We start from the raw sequence: 12,792 nt of genomic DNA on the forward strand, positions 1-12,792 counted from the left end.
TTTTCTCATGGTTCCTTTGGCTCAAACTAGGACCCAGTTGTCACGATATTCATAACTGTAACTTAGTATTGACACATTGTCATGTGTTGCTTTATCAGGAGCGTTTTTCCCAATTAAGCAGACTGTGAATATTGTAAGAAAAACGTGGCTGAATTAATATCAGAATATATTTTAACGTGAGCTCAGGTTAACAAAGACCCTTTTCGTAGTAGAGTACATGTCTATGTCTGAGGTTTGCACCTCCTGCCCAGCTCTGGACATAAGATGTGCACTTGAGGAATTCGTGTTCTGGTTATGCGGAAACTGCATATGACTGATTATGTCAAGGCAGAAAACATTATATCATTTGTCCACCCTGGTGTAGTTATCTTGTGGTCGCACACTTCATTAAGTGTGCACAAGCTAAAAATATTTTTTTACAGATAAGTAAGCTTGTCTGGCTTGTACATGGATACTTTCTTATTGTCCTTGGAGATTATTAAACGGTGCTCTTCAACAATGGATGAGGGTAAAATCTTTACACCAATTTCAAATCTGAAGAATATTATTGTTGTACTGAAAAGGATAAATTGGATTGGGTAGGATCCTGTTTTGGATGGCATGAGTCCTATCAAAATTAATTTACTGGGAAACAGCCTCTGAGGCACACACGTGACTCATGGTCTTCAACACATATAGAAACATATAGTTTCTTGTCATTACTGTTGTTGTTTTCTAATAATAAAACAACTCTTCAAATCCTTGAAGCTGCTGTTAATGCCCAAACAGCTTAGCGATGGTTGTGTTCAGAAAATGTGAATTGAATTGGCCTGCTCTGCGTCCATGCTTAAGCATAATCTCTACATCAGGCCTAAGAAAAGACTGAACTTGTTGCAGTATATATTAGAGTTTGAATATTATTTTTAAATGGAACATTACTCTCCATTGGGGAAAGAAGCTGCTGAGGTTCTTAAGCTTTCTCTGTAGTGAAAGGTATATGGTATAACATTTTACTGTCTGAATTGCTGTAGGAATGAATTGGTGGCCCTTGTTAGTCCTGTCCTCCAGGTCACCATTACCTTTATATACCAATACAAACCTACTGTGACAGTACAGTACAGGTTTCTTTTACTTCATTTGCTAACTCTTGAAAGACGGACCTTTGAGGGAAAGTCTTTTCAATGGTTAAAGCTAGCACTGGTTGAGTGACATTTCCTCATATACAGCGCTTATCTTCTGAGCTCAGTCATATATTCAGTAACTTTGGATTTCCAGTAATTTAAGTGACTTGCGAATGTCATGAGGCTTTATTTTCAGGACAGTCTGCCAAATCTCTTGATTTGTTATTTTTTTCTTATGAAAAGGGTATTAAAAGTTCTGCAATTGAAATATCTACATGGGCCCTAACTAGCATCTGCGGCAGTTGCTCAGTTGGATCTTAAGCTTTCTATAGAGGATATTCTTTGGCTTCTTTGCCTAGTTTTAAGGAATCAGTTGGTGGTTTAAATATTACTTCATCGGTCTCCAGAAGGATAAGCAGGCAACTGATGTGACTGATTTTAAAGAAAAAGTGAAGATCCCCCCCCCACACACACACACACACACACCTCTTGGCCTGAGATGTGTCTTCAAGCCGTGTTGCTGAGCTCCCCAGCTGCCTGTAGTAAAGCAGGACTCCTCCCCTGTATCTGTGACTCGCAGCTCTTAGTCACAACAAGCCGAGCCTGCAGTCACAGCAGCCTGCTTGACTGGAGCAGCATCCGCTTCGTATTGATTATCTGTTGCTGCTGCGGCGGAGAAGGAAAGCAGCCAGATGCTTTTGTGAGGATGTAGGGCTGTGACCCCTCTGGCTCTCGTGATCGCATGGAAGGATGCTTCACTGCACAAGGACATGAGGTAAGAATCATTTCAAGGAGGGTAGTCGTAATGCATCACGCTAGCAGAAGAGGAGCAGCTCTCCTGGCGGAGTCAGTAAAGTCTGAGAATTCAGTTGTAATGCGGTGCCCGAGCTCGGCTGTGCTTCTTGTTTTTGAATATTATATTATGGATTGCTTCTCAGACGTGAGTAGGCTGATGCAGAGGGAGAAAGACGTGAAGATGCTGTGTGAGTGGAGCGAGGTGTGTGATGCATTATGCAATGCAATAAAAGGCAGCCATGTTAGGAGGTCTTTAGAGGTCTTCATAGGAATGAACAGATCTCAGCCCAGGTAGATGAAGACCTCTCAGCATCTTTGTCCTTGGCAAATACTGTTGCACATACGTTGCAGAACACTGCAGCACTTCGGGCCTGATGAATGGTTTAAGCCTGTGGTGGACTTAATGCTTAAACACGTAAATGCTATAGATTGTAAAACCTTTTTCTTCTGACCCGTTTTCTGTAGTGTGTAGTCCAGGTTTTTGTTCTAAAGCCACCCATGTAACTCTTAAAATGTATCTTTGCAGTTTTATTTTAAATGGCGTTATAACAGAGAATTGACCTGATTATCTTTAAAGTGGCACCTGTTTCTTCAATTCATTGTGGCAAAAAAGGTACTTAAATAGTTTTGGTGACAGAGAAAAATCTCTTCACTTTATAATGTGGTACGGCTAGCACCACGGAACAATATTTTTCCTCCAGTGTTCAGTTTAGTTACTGTGAGCAATACCTTAATTTATTTTTCCCATTGTCATGTTGTATGTATCTGGAACATTTTAGAAAAGTGCTGTTCAACGAGAAGATGAGGTAAGACATAATGAGTAAAGAATACAATTGCAAGGCATTTTGTAATTCTCAAAGATGCTTGTGTGGTGTTTTTATAGTTTGTGGTTTGGAAAAAACTGGTTTCATTTAGATAGGTGCGTAGCACCCGCCAGAGGCTGTTTTTATTCCATGTTGTCTGCCCCTTAAAATTTGAATTTAAGCAAAGTTGACTTCGATGTTCGAGAATATTTGCCTTTCACCCTTGGGTACATAGGAGAACCCCTTATTGAAGATGTTCTTAAAATCACTGCCAAGGAGGCAGATCACCAAAAACCCAGCAGTGACGTGCCTCAGTCTATGATTGATTTACTGGTGGTGGCCATGTGCTACCACACTGCAACATGCCCGTCTGATAATGAGGCTGGAAAATGGAGCTTTCCTGGAAAAGTTGTTTGCAACTTGCTATTGGCAAGCTATTTAAGCAGCTAATTGGGGTTTTGACAGCACAATCTGCACAAATCGAAGTCAGATTTGAATCTGTTTCTCTTTCAGTCATTCATAGTAGTTTTATCTTCACAGCCCAAACGCAGATGATGTGGTTTATGTATTTCCTTCCTTTTTTACAGTCTAGTTTGAGGTGACCGGGGTGGTTGAGTGTGGAATATGTAATGCATTCTACTTTGTGTATGTCATGAGTGAGATGGACTTTGTTAGCAATATGTGCTGATAGAGCTTCCAAAATGTTTGAAAGTAATTGGCAGTGCCTTTTAGGTTACAGTTAGATCAATTTAATTATAAATTACTTTGAGGGCCGTAAGTAAATTTGACAGTATTGTACTTAAATAAATAGGACTTTTCTACCCTCACTAAAATATTTATCCTGTTTACATGCTTTAATTTCAGTGTGACAGAATCACATCCATTAAATTTTGTTTAGTTTTACCCCAGTAAATGCATGCAGTCTCTGATTGTGTTGTTAGTGGACATACATTGCACCTGATACAAATGGCTATAGCCCCACTCTCAGGCACCTGAAAGCTTGCAAGACTCCCACATGAGTGGCATTAGAGGCCAGGCTTAAAAGAGAGTTGTGCTAAATTAATTCGGTCTACACTGAACATGCAGCTCATATAGAATTTCTGTACACATCTCTAAGGGTATTTTGTAGACATGAAATACGTGGTTAAAAACGGCATTGTTTGCAAAATTACAGTGTACTCTGAATTTCAAGTAACAAACTTTAAAAAAGCATGTGAAATCAAACGTTTAATTTTTGCCTGGAATTAGTTTGTATGTTTTTAGAAATTCTGTAGCCTACCGTACATCTTTCAGAAAATGAAGTTCCTGTTTCTTGTTGCAACCACTTTATAATTACAACTGGTTTAATTATGTTGTGGCCCAGCACTCAGGTTTTAGATTATTTAATATTCAGCTTCATAAGTGAAAAAATGGATGAATGAAGTTTTTTGATTCATGTTAAAAACAGAGAAGCCTATGAAAATCCAGGGGAGTGTAAGAAATGTATTTATGATAGAACAGGGGAAGATATCCAAGAATGTGGATATCTTTCTAAATGTTATGCTTATAAAGTCTTTTTTTGTCCCTCATGCATCTTTTTGGATTTAGAAAAAGATGATGTAACTATTTTTCCTTGGTGGATCATTCAGGATTATTTGCCATTTTATTTTTGTCTAAGGTTATGGAAACAACTGTAAAACTGTATTTGGCAACACTAGTTTAAATTAAGCTCTTCAGCTTTGTTATTGTTGTATTGTACATTAAGATCCAGGGTAATTTATTGTTCAAATTACTCTTAGTCTTTCTACTGCAATACTCTAATTTCAGTGTCTCTTTACTCACTGGTTCCTCTTTTTAGTTTCTCATGCATTTTCTAACAGCTACAGGCCTAAGTTTTTAAACCATAAAAAGTTAGTATGTATGAAAACTCTTTCTGAACTTGAAATACATTTCAAGTTCAGCCAGAATCAACTAGCTTATTATTTCAGTAATTTTGTTTTAATTTCCAGACCACACTTCTTAGTCCTTCTTAGGCCTTCAAGGATAAGCCAAATCTTTAATGCGTTTCAATAATATTTTGAAAGGTTCCTTTTTTAACGTTATCTGGTATTTTACCTCCGTTTTCTATTCTTGGAGTGGTGAAATTTTACAACCTGTAGTGTGAGAAGCCTGGTATCACTACCCTTTTTTTAAAATTTGGAACCAAATACTGATCAGTTTCTAAAACTAGCCAGGTTTTCCATCCAGAGTGTATCCTGCTTTGCTCCCCTTGCTTGCTGAGTTAGGCTGAAGCTTCCCCCACAAGCCTGAATTGGAGAAAGTGTTTAGAAAATAGACGGATGGTTAAGATTAATGCATATAGAGCTATTAATAAACATTCTTAACATAGATTATGAAGGGAGAAGTTAACTCAAAGAAAAGCATGTTGCATCGAGAAGTCCATATTTCTCTGTAGCAGTGGATATAAAGCTGGAATGTTTCATGTGTACAGCAGCTAGTTGTTGCCAAAGAGCAATAGCAGTAGCTGAAGGGAATTTATTGTTGGTTATATATTGGTGCTATTTAATAGTATTTCATAGTTGTTGAGCTTACTTTTTTTTGTCAAATGAGATACATTTAAGCTTAATACCAATATACCAATAATCAAAATTTCTTAGAACAAATGTATTATTATTATTATTTACATGTAAATAAATATTTTTTCCAGAGGTCTAGAAAATCACTGTATTTTACTTGGTTACCTAAGAGGACTGGATTGTCAAAATAAGAAAACTCTTGCATGATGATATAGATTTTACTCAGTACAGTAGTTAAGAAGATTATGTCAAATTTGCAAACTGTTGAAAATTGGCACAGTGTAGCTTCGTTCATGGCATGAAGGAAGCTTGTCTTTTTCAATCCATTCTGTCACTTTGCAGCCAGGAAAAATACTTTTCTATTTTTTGTGCTTTTGTAACACCTGAAGCACTTGTAATATGTTTTGCTGACATCTTCAAAATCAAGACCTCAAGGGAAGAGCCTTTGTTGTAGCATATATTGTTGTGAAAATGGGTTCTTACAGTGGGAAAACAGGTAATTAAATACATGCTTTGTTGTAACAAAAATTCATAGAAAATGTTACAACATTTTCTCCGTTTCTCAAGTTGTTGAAAAATATGGTTTTCAACACATCAAAGGTTTACATAGTGTACTATAATTACAACTATGATATTTTAAATTAAGGTCCTTATAAGGTAAATATTTCATACTTGGAGGCTAATGAGTAGTATACATTAGGCTAAACTGGCATCTAATGATGATGCAATGGGTGCTAATTGAGGGCAGCATGCTGTAAAATAAATGCCCAAACTGAAAAATACTACTAATAATGTATGTAAGCAGTGCCTGGTATTTTAAAAATATTCTTGCCCACAAGAACAAATGAGTTTGACACCCCATTTTAAGCAGCCAAAGCTTATTACTTTTAGACCTGTGTGGCTTCCCTACTGCATATGGAAGGAATGGAGTATTCTGCATCAGGCTGTAACTACACCAGTGATATTTACACCATAACCAGTAGCAGTCAGAACAATTTTTGATTTTGATTTTCCATTCATGTATTGGCACAGACTGGAGATTTTACTTTTAAGGTGAAAAGGCAGCTTCTCCTGTAGAACTGTGTTTTACTTTTTCCCAAAACACCCCATTTTGACCTTTTCCAGATCATTTGTTTTCATATTTACAGTATAAGTTTATGGGCTCCAGTAATTACTCCAATAAATGTAAGAAATGTAACTTTGGAGAACAAAGTCTTCAGTGTAACATTTGGAAATATGTTTTTTTTCTGTAGCACCAAAAGGGGTCATTTTAAATAGCATTTGTTTTCTACACAGATCTGGCCTACTATGCTGTGGAAATTAAAGTGATTTCAACCAGATCATCTTTATTCATGTTGGTGCACTAAATTTCTTCATTAGGCCATCTGGAGAGCCTCTGTGGTATTCTGCTCTTTAAAAATAGAGCACATGGACAGCATGACTTAAGAATGTAAATGTTTCTGAAGAGGTTTGAAGCCTTAAAGTGGCAGTTCCGGTTTGCAGGAGCAGTTACAACAGCTGAAGGACACGAATAAATTAACCCCTAAGATTTTATTGGTTTAGAACAGAATTACTTGACTTCAAGGGTGGAATTAAAGAGTTCTATAATATAGCTTTATGAGCTTCTCTGTGTCCAGTTTTATAACATTTACATTTAATACACACTTTTTTTCTTTTAAAAAATCATGTACTCTTGAAAATTCTCATGACTATGTGCATCTGCAGTACCTTACCAATATAGTATTCTTTACATAAACCAATCATAAAGCTACTGGTAATGATCATATGTTTAATAAACTAGTAATTATAACTTTTACCTTTTTCCATCAGTACATTTAAATGAGTAGGATATCCATTATTTGCAGTGCTTGTTTCACTGTAATGCTTCTGTATTGCATTAGGTGACGTTATCATCCCGATTCACAGGAACAGTTTGAAAAGCCCTGCTTGGAAGCAAAATTTTAGCCTGTGAATGTTTCTGCCTAATTTGGCATTTCTCTTTCTCTTCCTCAGTGCCTCAGCCTGGGTCACCCTTCACAATCCACAGAGCAGGACTTACCTCTTTTCCAGGAGCTGTTCTCATCTGACTCCTCGCAGAAGTACAGCTACCACCAAGCCCTGCACGTAAGTGAATCGACAGCTTCAACCTGCTAGACTCTATTCACGTTGCTGGCATTCCTGTTTTGATGCTGTGACCAGGGCATCTTGCCCCAGTCGGGAGAGGAGATAACTGGGCCGCAGTTGAACTTTTCTCTGTCATCTGGACCAGTAGAGGCTGAGCAGAGATTGTATTTTTTCTTTCCTTGAGACAAGCATTGCGCTGATGGGAGATGAAGTTAAGAATTTCAGTTGGTACACAGAGCATATACTGTACAGTAGAATAGCATGTGGACATTTCCTAACTTTAAGAAAAGCTCTTTTTGGATGCATGTTGTGTAAAGCCTGGGTCACCCTTAAATGCTAAAATTACCTGATGGTGTATTTTCATGAGCTACATAACTTTCTGTGGTTGCAATACAAGAGTGCAGAAGTAGGTTTAGTCACAGCCGAAAAACTTTTTTGAGTGATGTGTGTTTAAAGAAAGGGTTCGCTTTTTTTCAGTGGACAGACAGATAATGTATTCCCGCTTCTTTTATTGTATGAACTGCGAAACCAATTTCCTTGCCAGATTGGCAAGAAATTGTTACAGTCAAATGTAAGAATTGCAGGCCTAAAATATAGTCTAGTCTTGACATACAGTAATTATAATTTGTTCCTATTGATGATGTTTCTTATGTAGGTTGATATTTAATGTTTTTATATTTAAGTTTGAATGAATACTGTTTTTTTTTCTGATGCTTAAATAAATAAAAAGAAAAACTTGGATGAGGAATTGTTCATGGCATATTTTTGTTTTACTAGATTTCAGTGTTTGTTCCCTCATTTCAAAGTCCGTTGTATGTAGGCAATGCAGCTTTTTATCAGTGCTTTATTTTAGATTTCTGGAGGAGGCACTAAGGAAAGTTATGAAGCTCATGCCTTTGTAGGCAGATCGTTTGCTGGGCTTATTAAGGAAGTAAAGACAGACATGAAAAGCAATATGATTTGTGGAGGTATAACTTGTTTTTTGGATTCATAACTTGGCTCAAAGCTGAAAACTGTAATTTTATTGTATGTTTTTGCCACCTGCTCCTCTGTTTCATTTCCACCTTGTCAAAGTCTGAAAATAGAGTCTGCATATTTTGGGTGTAGCGTTTCTGACTTTCTCAGTCCACTACAGCTGCCAAATTTGTCAAAATATCACATTTGTCCTTTTTTGGGCAGCAAAATCTCAGAATGGTAGAGATAGAGCTTGGAGGCAAAGACCAAGCACTAAGACTAATGTGAACTGATGCAGAATAACTCCTCTGCTCAGTATTAACAGTGCATGCGTTTACTTTATTTATAACCATGAATATCAATGGTGTCCCAATTTTACAGTACTATTAACTTTAACAGTATTCTTTCAGGTTCTAGGCATTTGATATTTGACAAATAGCTTTGGTAGCTGAAGGTTACTATCATTTATTGTCAACAGTTGACTGAGCACTGGTATTTTTGATGCAATAATTGGAAATTTACTGTACAAGACTTCTTTGGGACATACAGTAGTTCCTTAAGAATCACTGCAAGTGAGTTTTAGGTTGTTAAGCCCTCCATGGAAGCCATCCATATTGAGAGCAACACTGTTGAGATGTTGGGATGTTGTTAATCACAGATGGCTTAGTGGTTATGCTTTGCATCTGGGCAGTTTATCTGTGGTCCCCACAACTGGAGGTTTTACAATCTTAAAGACACATACCTAATAATACAGTGTGACTTCTAGCTCTTCAGCACTGAGTCTGGTAGGTGGATCGTAAGAAAATCACAAATCTTTTGAGTGATGTTATAATAAATATTGTTTCTTTCATTAAACAATACTTTTTTTTTAATACAGAAGTGTGGATGGGTCAATACAATACAACTGCAAGGAACAGTTCTTGTAGTAGTAGTAATGACAAGCAATAGAAACCAAGCATGAGAGTGTCTTCAAGCCGTCCACAATAATCAGCTATCACAGCAAAAGAAAATGTGTCAGAAGGTACAGGAATTGTAGATCACCAGGGTTGGCATTTTTCTGTTATTGGTCTGAGTCTAGGTCACATACAGGTGTGTCATTTGACCACAGGGCGAGAGAGTTAAAAATATACAGGCACAGCTGCAGCAAGATTTAAAAGATCTAACGAGGTACCTCACTGCAGCTGTGCCTGATGAACACTCTGGACTTAACACTTTGCCATCACAAGAAACTTTAAAAATCTGTGGGATGAAACATGATGCATTTCATTTTGGTGCAAAGTGCTGCAACATTTCCTGCCCCCCCCCCGGTTTTTTAAAGCTGTGAGTGATTGCCTGAGTATTATATTACACTCTCGACAGATTTTGTCAGAAAACAATTTTTAGAGCGAAACAAGCTCAGTCTTTGCTTTGAGCTGTGAGTATCAGGGCCTGTAGTTATCTGCCCGTGAATGATTTGTAAGCCAGGATTAAAGATTGATAAATGTATCTAAGCTGAAAAAAGAGAGTCCACGAAATTTACTTTATACATTAGTTAATTTCTAAATACTAAATGTAACTACATTATTGTACAGCCTATATAAGTAACATACAGTCCCTATGACTGTTGTTCTGCTTAGGGAAGAATAAGGTCACATTTGCTCAGGTTACTTTCTTGTAATTTCTTAGTCAAATGCTTTGGAGAACATGATGTGTTCTTTTGGTGCTTACCTTGCAGCTTGAGTAATGGTATTACTAATTCAGTGCTTCCGCCAAACTCTGAAAGTCTTGTTTTTTTGTTCCTCCAGTGGCCAGCTGCAGGCTTAAGTCTTTTGCTTTCTCTTTAGAACATAGAGAACAAATACAGAAGTATTCTGCAGAAAACTCAGTACAGCGCTGACATAGTTCCCATTTCAGATTTTGAACTACTTCGAAGCCCCAAATCTAGTTTACAACCGAGAGTCAACAGCACAGCCTTATGGAATTGAATGAATCACCAAGATTGTGGAATTCTTTAATTGCAACTTAACCTTTTTTTTAAAAAAAACTTTTTTCTCTTAAGTTTAATCATGTTTTGCTATTTAAAAGACTGTTTTTCATTTTGGTTTTAAAGTTTGGTTTGCTGTTGCTCTTAATATGGTTTCTTTCATGGTAGGATAGGTGTCTAGTGTCAACCAAGATTCATTTTTAGCAAACCAAGTGCACAGTGCCACATGCCAACGGTCTTCCAGACAGTGCTTGTTGACATTATCTCCTAGGTAGTTTCACATAGTGACAGCTTTGATTTAATGCGATTACATATTACATTGTTTGTTCTGATGGCAGCATTACCATCGTATAGCTTGATTGTGTCAGATCGAAGCAGAAGCAAAGCAATCTGGAGCCTTGTCAGTATAGGGAAAGGAAAACTGGAGGTCCCCCACATTCCTTTAGGGCCAGAATATCCAAACCAATCTCCTAGTATAGAGGTAAGAGACAAAGTGCTGTCTTTTGCATTAAACATTAAACTATGGACCAGAGTACTTGGTTATTTACCATGACACTGTTAGGAAGAGTAGGGGTGTATGGTTTGCTAGCTAAAAATCACTCTGGTCTAAGCCAACATGGCCTACCTACAATTCAGCTAGTGAACCAATTGCTCATTTCAGCAGCTGACATGCTGTGCAATGGAGCTGCTGGCAATTAATGGTTACCATGTGTAACCCAGGTGGGTTCTGTACTTCAGTAGGACACTCCTATAGGTAAAGTGCTCTGTAATCCTTTTTGATGAGATGTATTATATAAATATAGTAGTATATGCATTTTGTAATGCAGAACAACTGTGTTAATACATTTCATAAAAGGAGAAAAAAACGTAATTGATGAACCATGCCTTATTTATGGAAAGTTTAAAATGCATAATTGGTTACTCTGTTCTACATCTTGTTGTAGCCTAAAGATAAAAAATAAATTATCTCATTAGTTGAGAGGTACACAATGAGCTGTGATTTCAGCATAAGCAGTCTCTGCTGAGCCTCGGAACAAGCTACTGTACTGTATGTCTGCGACCTTTTCTTGCAGAGAGAGAATGCCTTCCTCTGGATACTTATCAGATTTCTGTTTCAGTTCTTGCCTTTCTAGGATTTCTGTGAAATATGTGAATTAAAAAACACAAAGCTGAAGTATATTGGTTATAAAATACCATAAGCTATTTAAGGTCCTGCTTAATACATTTTTAATGAACACTCGTAGGGATGATGCACTGTGCACAGGTAGCACAGGCTTACTGGTCTGTCCTGTGTGCTTTAAGAATTCTTTTGAGAATAGTTTTTTTTTTATATTTTTGGAGAGTAAATCTTATCAAGGCAAATAACACCAAACTGAACTGATAGTGGCTGTCTATCAATACAAAAGTCAATAAAAAGTGTGTTAAAGTTGGTAGGAAATGAAATGGCATGAAAATGCAGTTGCTGGAAGCTGAAAGTTAGTTGACACACTGCAGCGGACTGAGCACATCTTCAAAATGGCAGATTTGGCACAGCTGCTGGAAAAATGCTGTTTAGTGCAATCTTCAAAGTCAGAACTGTTTCATTGTCGCTAACCTGTTAGTACTAGGACGTAAAGTATGTAAAACAAGCCTCCTATTAATCTGGGCAGCAATTCCAAAAATAAAGTATATAAAGTAACAGAAGCATGAAACTTCCAACACATTAGCAAAGTCTTGCAATGTGATTTTCAACTTCGATAAGAGAGCTGTTGCTAGTTGATGCACCTATTCCATTTTGCCATCTTACTTAAGTTGCCATCGTACACCAGTTACTGGATGGATCTCAAGAAATTAGCTTCCAATGCATTTCTTACACAAAGATAATATGTGTACTTTGCAATTCTGAATAATAAACATAATGTAGGGCAGAGGGGCATTCTTTTGAGGCTGCCGTATAATTTTAGCTTCTTTTTTAAAAAATTTTGAAGTCTGTTTTACAGCAGAACACTGGCTGGCTAGAATTATTGAATTGATGATGGCGGCATCTTTCTTTCCTTCTGTTACACATTTTATGATTTTAAGTTTAAGAGTAGATTAGTCTAAATAGTAGTGTGGATAATACATTTCTTAAATTCAGTAAGGATGAGTTGTATGATGACTGAGCATTTAAGGTTTATGTTTTGACTTTGAAGAATTGAATCTTTTCCTGTTTAAACTTCTGGCTGCTTATATTGGAATAAATACACTGTAGTGAGCCAGAGAATCACACAGGGCCTTCTTTTACATACTACTTTTAGCCACTTCAGGTTTTTCACTTTGCACATACTGATGAAATAGAATAGCCAAATAGAGGACATAATTTTACAAATCAGTCTGTAGATTAACAAAATAAGGTAAGAACTAGTTTTTGCACATTCAGTAAGAGCCTATCTTTTATAAAACCAGAAACAGATACAGCTCTGCAATAAAATGAAAATCTTTCACTCTGTGGACTCAGAACAGGTTTTCCTTGTTAAGAG

General features: G+C 37.0%; 1 protein-coding gene across 4 annotated transcripts in view; it reads left to right on the forward strand.

The window, feature by feature from the left end:
* Positions 1 to 12,792, forward strand: part of LOC148835812 (inositol polyphosphate-4-phosphatase type I A) — a 77,466-nt gene that overhangs the window by 11,075 nt on the left and 53,599 nt on the right. For all 4 annotated transcript variants that reach the window (XM_088912431.1, XM_088912432.1, XM_088912433.1 and 1 more), the window contains exon 2: positions 7,267 to 7,377. The gene's annotated coding sequence lies outside the window, so the exon portion shown is untranslated. The remainder of the gene's footprint in view (positions 1 to 7,266; positions 7,378 to 12,792) is intronic.

Source organism: Atractosteus spatula, chromosome 4 (genome assembly GCF_055471065.1).
Source record: "Atractosteus spatula isolate fAtrSpa1 chromosome 4, fAtrSpa1.hap1, whole genome shotgun sequence".
Taxonomy (NCBI): Eukaryota; Metazoa; Chordata; class Actinopteri; order Semionotiformes; family Lepisosteidae; genus Atractosteus; species Atractosteus spatula.